Source organism: Arachis ipaensis, chromosome B07, assembly GCF_000816755.2.
Source record: "Arachis ipaensis cultivar K30076 chromosome B07, Araip1.1, whole genome shotgun sequence".
NCBI lineage: Eukaryota > Viridiplantae > Streptophyta > Magnoliopsida > Fabales > Fabaceae > Arachis > Arachis ipaensis.
Genome location: NC_029791.2, coordinates 21,337,834 through 21,349,273, shown reverse-complemented (window position 1 = coordinate 21,349,273; position 11,440 = coordinate 21,337,834). Strand labels below are relative to the sequence as shown.

Here is an 11,440-nt window from a genome sequence, read left to right as displayed (position 1 = left end):
ATTGGTTTATTAGTTTATTGGTCCAATCAATTCAATTGGTAATTCAACCGAAAAAATCGTTTTAGAATAAAATAATAAATAAATTATAAATAAACATTCTAAAATATAATTATAGTCTAATATAAAACTTAAAATGTCTTCCAAATTTAAAATACTACATGAAATATTATCAACTAAATCCATATGATCTTATCAAACTACAAATTCAAAAGTTAAATAGTAAAAAAAAATATTTAAATATTAAATGCCAACATGAAAACTTGTTTTAGTGTGTTAAACTATTTTGTAGAAGATTTAAAGTGACAATAAGTTAATAAAATGGCACTCTAACTAAAATGTTACTAACAAGACAACCACTCAGGAACTAAGTAAAATATCCCAGCAGTGTAATATACTCGTACTCATAAAAGTGGCTGTCATTTTGTCTATTATCAATATACAATATTTTCAAACACTAGCAACTAATTGAGATAATTCATAATTTCTAACCCATAAAAGGACGATGACAGGAACCACAACATTAAGTGAAATAATAAACACAACCCATTTTTTACTTGAAATGTAAAGCTTGGAAAATGGATTAGATTTTTTCACTGTGAATTTAAAAATAGAAAGTAGGACTACGAAATTGGAAGCACATAAAATATATATGACTTTAGTAAGGCCTTAGAGGGAACATATCATCATTTGTATCTTGCTGATCCTGTTCACTACGGGTAGAAAAGGAGATGGATCTTACAATAACAAAATTTCTCCCAGGTACAGAAAGGGACTTTGAAACCTTGGAACTGCACAAAAGTTAACAACAGCCATTTGAAAATATAAAACAGCATTTGATTTGATTTTCATTTTTAGCATTCAGCAACAAACATTACAAAACAGCAACACGTAATCCCTAATTACACTAAACTTGAAATTTCATCAGCAGCAAGTAATCCCTAATCACACTAAACCTGAAATTTCAACAAATATTACAAAATCGCAACAAGTAATCCCTAATCCCTAAACAAAAATTTCAATAATGATTTGATTTCCATTTTTAGCAGCAGCAAGAAATTTTCAACAAAAATTTCCAGAATTAAAAAAAGAGCAACATCACAAAATCAGCAAAAATTAGAAATTTAACAATTTCACATTAAAAATCAGCAAATAGAGCATAAAAGGAAGAGAAGAACGAAAGAAGTGAAAGCAATGCCACTAACCTTCGACGTAGACACGTACGGTGACCGGGGAGACGACGACGAGCGGCAACACGGCGGCGAGCTACTCCAATCCTCAAACAGAGAAGCCACAAAGGACGGGAATATGGGGGAAGGAAGACACCGAGCTACAAGAGAGGGCCTGGGCTCGGCACAGCTGAAAGGAGGAAGCCGCGAAGGCGCCGACAGCACAGACGGCAGCGGCACTGCGGCAGATCTGTTGCGGGGAGAACCTAGGGTTTGGGTTTGCTTCAGAGTTCAGAGGGTCACAGTGATTCACGAAAGGGGGGGGTGGTATTGGGGGAAGGGGGTGAGACGGTTAGTGAGTGAGGCTGAACCATGGGGTGTCTTTTTTAAAAAAAAAATGAAAACGACACCGTTTAACAAGAACTGGCCGGTTACCGGTTCGATACAACCGGCCATTTTCATCCGGTTCAGCGATTTTATAGTGGTTTGCAAATGAGCGGTTATTAGCAGCGGACCGGACCGTATACATCGCCGGTTCCCGGTTCGACCGGTTCGACCGGCCGGTCCGGTCCGATTTTTAGAACATTGATAAAAACTGATGGAAAGAAAAATTAAATAACTATGATATTAAAGTAAAGACGGAAAGGAAACTAAAGTTAAAAGATATAAAGTAAATTTCATAACAAACAAATTGGCCCAAATAAGTTGAGCATATGCTTCTCGGCCATTCCTAATAAGTTGAGCATATGCAACGGAAAGGTTACGCATCCCCTTTAGTACATCATTGATGTACTCAGATAAGATGGTAGTCATGTGGTCAAACATTCATCTAGAATCACAGTGTCGCAACCAGGTCTCTTTGCAAAACATATTTTCCCGTATTTTAAATTCTGATTTGAGATCTCTTAGGCTACATTTGTAAGAAAGGCTAAATTTGATAGATAAAGACAGGGAGACAGAGACTAAATTAAATTTTTGTATTATGTTTGATGTAAAGTATACAGAACTAAATTTATATCTTAGTATTCTATTTGGTTCAAGATAAATATGGATATGAAATAATGATATTTACTAAGATATCTTTAGTTATTAAAAAAATATTATTAAAGTTTCAATCCCATCTCCGGAAGTTTCAGTCCCTTGGTTCTCACTTTCTGGAGGAACTAAAAGGCAAATTTTGTGTTCCGAAACTGAAATTTTAGTTCTAGTCTATTGCCACCAAACACAATATTAAGTCCTAGCCTCCTAGTCTCAATTCCAGTCTCAAAGAACAAAAACTGCGTACTTTAGTGATCTCATGTATGCCAAGTATTACTCCTTGTTTGGAGAATATGCTACATTGATCATGGCTCATTTTTCCTATTTTACACTTGAACCTATTCATGAAGTAGTTAGCAACTGTATGACGGATACAATAAGCATAATACAGCCCTGGAGGATGCCATCCTCTACCCTCCTCTTCCATTGTAGCATGTATGACTCTTGCTCTGTCAGGACATGGCAAGAATACCTTGAAGTGGAGTCACATGTTGTTGGGAATTCCTTATAAAGAACAACCAAGATTCTGTTGACTCCAACTCAATCAATAAAAAAGAAATGGAAAGAATGTTTGAGTTGCTATCTTGTGCAAAGGCCATTAACAGAACTCCTTTTTATTGCCCATACAAATTTGTACCATCAATAGATATCAGAAGTTTGCAATACTTAAATGTTTCATTGTAGGGAAGAAATGTCCAAAATATCTTATCAAACTGCATAAAACCAAAGTCTTGAAGAATGCCTTCATAATGTGGCACAACCTTGATATCATGAACTATACCAAGCAAACATTGCTCAATCCTATTCAAAAACCTCGAAAGTTGGTTGTACGACTTTTTTTAATCTCCATAAATTTAAGGCGTTACTGTTTGATTTGTCATTCAAACCTTCCTGTACAACGACTTAAACCTACAACTCTGCTCCACTACCCCTTGCAATACTCTAATTGGAATGAAAGAATTACCTAAATTGATTAATATGTCACCATTTTTAGAAATTTTACAACAATAAAAATATAAAATTATAAACATGTAGCCATTTTTCAAAAACAGATGCGAAAATTTAAAATATTTATCTTCTATTATGGCAAAGATAACTCCACAAATCAGATTGCTATCAAGATTCGAATGATCTTAGAACATTGTTGGTACCAAGCACGTGTGTCTTATATTTACAAGCCTCCCAATAACCAAGATTCTATTGATAATCAACCCAAATGCTCCATCGATAACCTATAACATAATATTTACACCGACAATGATACTTTAGATGATTAGATTTCACTACAAGAAAGTCGCTGGATCAGATACCGTCGGATTTATCGGCAGATTTTTTTCGTCTGCTGCAAAATACCGATAAATTTAGCGGTGGATATAAACTCTTGCAAAATTCTGGAGCTTGTTACCATAATATTTTTTTTGGTAAATTCGACGGTAATATATTATTTATTATTAATAATTAAATTAATGGTTACTAACAGAAAAAAAAATCTGACGATATAAATTTCGGTAATAATTATTTATTGACAGATTTAGTTATGGATATAAATTTTTATTTGGCAAAATTCTTGAATTTATTATTGTCGAATTAATCCGACAGTAAATCCAATGGTAAACTTAAATTTTAATTTTTTTTAAAAAAAAATTGTTTGAAAATTCAATATATAATTTTAAATATTTAAATTTAATAATTTCTAAACAAATAAAATTCAAAGTTTTACAATTTCTTATAATAATTTGTCTATAATTTTTAGTTGAAAGTTTACAAACAAGTTTAAATTTCAAAGTTTATTACTATTAAAAAAAAGAGAATTCAATTAAGCAGGAAAATTATATTTGAAATGCATCAAACCCTCAATTACAAAAAATGAGCAAAATTAAATTAGAAATCGAAAGAACAATACTGATGAGCATTAAAGATTAGACTATACTAATATACTACTACATTTTACAAAAGATCAACCATGCCAAACTATTTATGATACTAACAATTAACTAATTTATCTCTCTCTCTATTCTTCTATCTTGATCCCAATTCTTTGACGAGTAGTGCTAGGTAGCCAAAAAATAGTGTATAATATAGATATAGTACAAAATTAATACCAATCTCATGATAAGCGAGTGGAGTACACCTTCTTATCAATAACATACTTATCACTCAACCTTCTTCTCCATACCTAGAGTAATTAATTTCATTCCCAAAATTCATTTTAGTTTACTCTAAATTAAATCCCTATAATCTCTCATCTACATTTATATCAATTAAAATACAATTTCTGTCTAGTGGATTAACAATCGAAAACACTATCAAATTAACCCGAGTGAAAGATGAAGACTTTTCTCCCCATTTCATTCGAACCATAAGCCCACTACCGAAAAAAATGAAAAGACGCAGAGAGGAGGAAACCCAGCAACATCGTCATCGGAGCATCGCATAACCTTGTCTCCGACTCCTATAGGTATGTTATCTAGTTTCATGTTTCGATTAATTGGCATATTATGGCTCCATTATCTGTTGTTGCATGTTGCTGGATTCGATGTTAACGATGAAAGTTTTGCTCTTTATCTTACGTTGATCAGTTTGGGAAAAGGGAAAAGCTTGCAAAGATGGCGTTTTGGGGGTGGAGATGAAGGGAAGGCATCAAAAAAGGTTTTTTTTTGTTTTCATAAGTAGCCATGATTTCTCTGGGGTGTTACGGTTCCCCTGAGTTTTGATTTGTTCAACCATGGTTTGAATTGCTATTTTGCGTGCTTGGTGTTGTGCTTTCTTTGAAGTTATTAATAATGTGACAAATGTGAAGTAGCCATTTCGTTCAAGTTGCCTCCATACTTTGAAGCTCTCCACTGGAAAAGCCGAGCATCGCATAGCCTTGTCTCCGACTCCTATAGGTATGTTATATAGTTTCATGTTTCGATTAATTGGCATATTGGGGCTCCATTATCAGTTGTTGCATGTTGCTGGATTCGATGTTGACGATGAAAGTTTTGGTCTTTATCTCACGTTGATCGGTTTGGGAAAAGGGAAAAGCTTGCTTGCGAAGATGGCGTTTTGGGGGTGGAGATGAAGGGAAGGCATCAAAAAAGGGTTTTTTTTTTTCGTTTTGATAAGCAGCCATGATTTTTCTGGAGTGTTACGGTTCCCATGATTTTTGATCTATTCAACCGTGATTTGATTTGCTATTTTACATGCTTGGTGTTGTGCTTACTTTCAAGTTATTAATAGTGTGACAAATGTAAAGTAGCCATTTCATTCAGGTTGCCTCCATACTTCGAAGATCTCCATTGGAAAAGTCGCGATTGTGTCTCTAGATGATAAAGTTGAGGCGAAGGAGCAGAGCAATAACGAAATCCCTTTCATTCTAGCTGCTTCAGGTACCTTTCATTTTTTTCTCTTTGTCAATTCTACTATGAGATAAAAAAATATGAATAAAGTATTTTTTTATGTCTATCACTTAGATTATGTATTTTTTTAATAGTTGACTGATTATGGTAGTTAACTATAGTGGGAGTACATAAGGAGTACTTAAGGTTAGTGGCAAATTATTTTTTTTTTCAGATTTCTGTTTTTATTCATGTAAAAAAAATCCTTCTAGATACGGATGCAATAGAGATGTTATGCCTTGATATTTTTTAGCGTGAATTGCTTTATTTTTATAAAAGGTTGCGTTGAAATTTTACATAGATTAGTACACATTCCTACATAATTAGTGTCTGCTAAAAACTGAACATACATACATATATGACTATTTAAATAATGGTATATAGTTAAACAAACTAATTCACTCAATTTTGATTAGTTACTTTAGTGAAATAATTATGAGAATAATGGATACATAGTAAATAATTATTTTTGTGTTGAACTAACCTAATTAGTGTGGTTATCACAACAATCGCGGTGGGAATAGAGAATGGGATATGAGGGAGGATCATAATTTCATATGCAATCTCTTGATATCATACTTTTGTTCAAAGTTATTTGCAAGCAAAGTTGTTAGTTCAGGTGGGGATCGAATTTAAAATTTTCTAGAGATTAACAATAAACTCTCAAAAAGTTGGACATGTAAATGGTATTTTGGGGGGCTATTGTGATATTTTAATGATAGAGCAAGATATGTTTCAATCATAGATGTTATACTAAACAAAGTTGTTAGCGTATCTATGCTATTGATTAACATGTTGGTATGTTATGATTAATTTAAGTGGTTTTTTTAAGTATACATAGTAGTTGCTCGTGAACAGGTGTTCAAAAAACAAGAAGTAGGCATGGCTCGTTTCAGGAGCAAAACAGAAACACATAAGAATAAAAAAAAACTGGTGGACAAAAAAAGGTACGTTGAATGGTTAGTGGTGAAGTAACTATAAACTCGGGATATTGTGTTTTAATAGTAAATGTTAAAATTGAGATTCTCCTTCGTTATCACTTTGTGATGATTATGAATGTTTGTGTAGAAAACACTAGTATCTAGGTGCTCGCCATGTTGCGTGGCTTCAGTTATGAAGCAATTAGGTTCAGACGCGGGCAGAGAGAAAATAATGGAGGTGCAGAACATGGGATTTGGCTGGCTGCAATATCTACCTGAATGGGCTGTCAACCAAGATATGATGGTGGCATTAGCATCATCATATAGTCGGGATGAGAAGTCTTTGATCGTCGGAACAAGAAAAATTCCCATATCGGTTCAATCCATTGCGCGGTGTTTTGGACTACCGTACCATGGTAAGCAATCTCCCAAATAAAATAGGGAGAAAAGACAAAAAATTATCCACAATAATCTTGTTGAGTATATGTTTTCGATAAAATTAGCCATTAAAGATTTGGACTGCATCGACTCATTTTATGTTTGGCAGGGAATAGTTTCAAAATTCCAAAAACACCAGCAGAGCACCGACTTTTTAACAGCTTCATAGGAAAGACACAAGCAGATTTGAAAAGGGATGTTATCACATGCTCGATGCAGTCTGATGCCGATAGAATCAACTTCCGGAGACAGTTCATCATGTTGATAGCGAAGTGTTTGTTCTTTCCCTCGTCAAAGGCCACCATTTCAGACATACATATACGGGCTACCACTGATGTATTGAACCCAAGGAAGATATATTGGGCGAGGTACATTTATGATTTTCTAATTGAGGGAGTTTTGAGGTTTCAGGATGTAGGGAAGAAGACAGTGGATAGATGTATGTTCGCATTACTGGTGAGTCGTATATCCCTAACCTTTGATTTGTTGTTTGTTATTCTATAGTATACCTTGTTTATAGTAATTACTATAACTTTCAGATTATATATCTCCATGCTAACAAGAATGGAGATTTAGGAAGATATAAAGGGAGAGAACCGTAGATCAGAGACTGGTCGCTTGTTGATCTGAAGAAGATGGATGAAGAGGAAAGCACATCTCACTTGGTGAGGCATATGATAGATATATAATCTTTTAATAGTGATAAGTGTGAAAGATATGTTAATCGGATCACTTCTTTTAAGCTCTAATGAAAATAAAACTTATACTTTGTCCACTGTAGGGGCTTTTAAATTTAATTGGAAAGATGTCTGGGATATAAAAAAAGCACAACCGTGTATCAAAGAGAGGATGCATTAGGAAAAAAAGAAAGTCTAATAGAAAGACTCATAAAGAAGCTCCCACGATAGATGAAACTGAGACTGACATACCGGTTGGTCATGCATCACCTGCTAAATTTGATGAATATCCTTCCAAAAAAAGGCAATTCAATGATTTTTCAGTTTTGTTATAAAATTTTATTGCTCTAACATGCGTCTTTTTAATAGTATTCTAGTATGAATATTTTTTAGTTTTTGCGTCTTTTTAATCGTATATAAAGTTTTACCATGTATAGAGTAATTAATTATTTATCTAATTTTAGAAGTGTGATATTGATGCTGTAGCTTGTAGATCTATCTTTAAAAAACTGTTGGAGCTACTTATCTTGAGCATGGCAATAGACCTTACACATGTAAATACATCTTTTTGTGTTTTAGTATTCACTTCATAAAATAATAACTTTGAAAACTATGTATCCTCTCCCTTATATGCATAGCTAAACACCCTTTACTAAGCTACTTTGGTTTTAATGTGCAACATGGATGACAGTTTGACGAGCGTTTTTCCAATTAAATAAAGATCTAAGTAATGCCAGTACTAGTTACTTTAAATATTATTTCAAATAGCTAATTTTCATCTTATTAGTTTGGATGTTATGTATGCCTGACACCTGATGTTATCCGTGTGGCCTTATGGATGTTAACTGATTGGAATTACGGATGTTATTTTCCATTCTGTACTTTACTCGGCACGAATCAGCCTTGGGTAAACTTTCGAATTAAACTCATTTATATATTTGGGCGTACTAGATTTACTTGATCGGGTTATATTTGTGCTGGGTGACCTTTTTATTATCACTTACAGTTGTTCAACCTCCAATTTATTTGAACAGAAATTGTAGCCAAGATTCACAAAACGGATGCATTGGGGGTGGATAAAGTGTGTATGAACAAGACATGTATAGAAACACCTACAGGGGAGGAGACATTGGCCGACACGCCAATGGTAAATTCAACAGATGATAATATTATTAAAGGGCCTTCCGAGGAAAGGCAAGTTAATGATTTTTCAGTTATAGTATGAAATTTTAATGCTCTAACCTGCCACTTTTTAATAGTATACTAGTATAAAATTTTTTTTATTTGGGCATCTGCGTTAACATAATTAATCATTACATTTGTTTGTATATAAAATTTTATCTTCTATAAAGTAATTTTAATATTCGTTACCTACGTATAATATTGTGCTTAGTTGAGAAGGATGGCAACATTAGGGGTTGTAACTTGTAGATTTATCTTGAATAGGAGATCGAATAGCTAATATTTATCATTTTAATTCGGATGTTATGCATGCCTCACACCCAATGTTATCTATGTGGCATTATGGTTGCTAACTGGTTGGCACTGCGGATGTTACTATCTATTCTTTACTTTATTCTACATGAAAAAGCTTTGGATAAACTTTCGAATTAACATCATTTACACATTTAAGCGTACTAGATTTGCTTGATCAGATCAGATTTGTGTCAAGTGTCTTTTATTATTATCATCTATAGCTGCTCAACTTCCAATTTATTTAAACAGAAACTACAGTCAAGAGTCCCAAAACAGGTCCATTAGGGGGAATACTGTGAGTATGAATAAGACATGTACTAAAACGCCCACAGGAGATGAGACAATGCCTAACACACCTGTTGGAAACAGAACAGATGATAATGTTGATGAAGGACCTTCAAAGAAAAGGCAAGTTAGATGAATTTAACAATAATACGAAGTATTGATAATTATAGTAAGTGCATGACATTTTATCTCTGACTCTTTTCTGCTTTTCAGGTGGAATGTTTAATCAATAATAGATGTTATCTATCTAATCTTATGCTGGTTACACAACTTTCTTTACTTTAGTTTGCACTCAGTTAAGAGTACTTAATTGTTAAGAGCACTTAATTGTTAATGGATGTGCAGGGAATCCGGAGAACTTGCAATGGTAGTGTATGTTGCGCCAGAGGACCCAATTCAATTTGACTTTCCAATCCCGTCATTCTAGCTTGGTATCACTCAGATGCACATACCGGACTCAACGTCGGGATCTCCGGTAACAAACGAACAAAATGCGACTCCAAAACCTAAAGCACCAGAAAACATAAGAAAAACAAAAGATATGGTGGACACACTAATGCCATCTGGGGGTGCTACAAGGCCTACAGGGGATGACATGAACAGGATATATAAGTGGGCGACAGATCGTAGGGGTGCAAAGAATGCCACGCTCGCGTGGATTCGCAATGGTGATGATGTTCAGCTGCATCGAGCGGACCTTCAATCACTGGGATGGGTTAGAAGAGTAAGCGATACGGTAAGTGACGATTGGATTTCTGCCAATAAAGAATTTTATAAAAATAATCACGTTGTAAGTATAGTTTCTAAACCAACAGAGAATCCTTTCGTACAAAAGTTTTGGTTGTCAGAAGTAACAAAACCCAATAAAATTTGTAATCGAAGTATTTAAACCTCGGGTTGTCTCTCAAGGAATTGCAGGGAAGTATGATTTGTTATTGGTTATGGAAAAAGTATATTTTGTTTTGGGTTTTTTAAAATAAGGAATAAGTAATTTAAATGACAAGAAAAATAAATTAATAATTAGAAAATCTCTTGGCAAGGTATGAGAGCTGGAAATCATATCCTAGTTATCCTTATCAGGTGTGATGAGAATTGGATTTTGCTCCCACTTAGTTAACCCTTACTAAATAAAGGAAAGTCAAGTGGACTAATTAACTTAATTCCTCAAGTCCTAGTCAACTCCTATGGAAAGACTAGCTTTAGAGGGATCTAAATCAATCAGCAATCCCAATTTCCAATCAACTGCTGAGTTTGATAACTCAAGTATCACCAATTACTCAACCAAAACCAAAAGAGAAGAAAATCTACTCGAATGAAAATAATTTGGATTAATTAGAAGCATCAATAACATAAATTAAAGAAAGTAATCATAAATCTGAAATACCTCAATATGTATTAATTAAGAAAATCAATCCTAACATGGAGTTCATAAACCAAATTGAAAAGATAAATAACAATTAAATTAATAGAATAAATAAAAGTAGAAAATAAATTAAAGGAGCATTGAACCTGTGATTGAAGAGAAGTAGCCTAATCATAATAGAAATCTTAAATTCTAATCCTAATCCTAAATCCTAAGAGAGGGGAGAGATCCTCTCCTCTCTCTAGATAACTACATCTAAAACCTCAAATTGTGAATTTGAAAGTTGTGAATGTTGTATCCATGAATGGATAGATTCCCCCACTTTATAGCCTCTAATCTATGTTTTCGGGGCCAAAAACTAGATCAAAATAGCCCAAAAATTGCCCCCAGCGATTTCTGGTACGTACAGGTCGCTGCAAAGTCACGCGGAAGCATCGTCCACGCGTTAGCGTGGATTGGATTTTTTCCAGGTCACGCGTCCGCGTGATCTACACGTGCGTGTCGCCTGGCTTCGGGGCAGCTATGGAAAATTATATATCATTGCGAAGCGCCGGATGTTAGCTTTTCAACGCAACTGAAACCGCATTATTTGGATTTCTTTAGCTCAAGTTATGGTCGATTTAGTACCAAAAGGTCAGGCTGGACAGCTTTAGCAGTTCCTTCAGTTTCTTGTATTCCTTCCACTTTTGCATGCTTC

The 11,440-nt window shown here is 34.2% G+C and overlaps 1 long non-coding RNA gene across 1 annotated transcript; it reads right to left on the bottom strand.

Annotated features, from left to right (window-relative positions):
• LOC110264514 lies at window positions 337–1,231 on the bottom strand. The gene is made up of 2 exons (XR_002350696.1): window positions 678–1,231; window positions 337–454 (listed from the first exon to the last, which is right to left on the bottom strand). It is a non-coding gene; the product is annotated as an uncharacterized LOC110264514 (long non-coding RNA).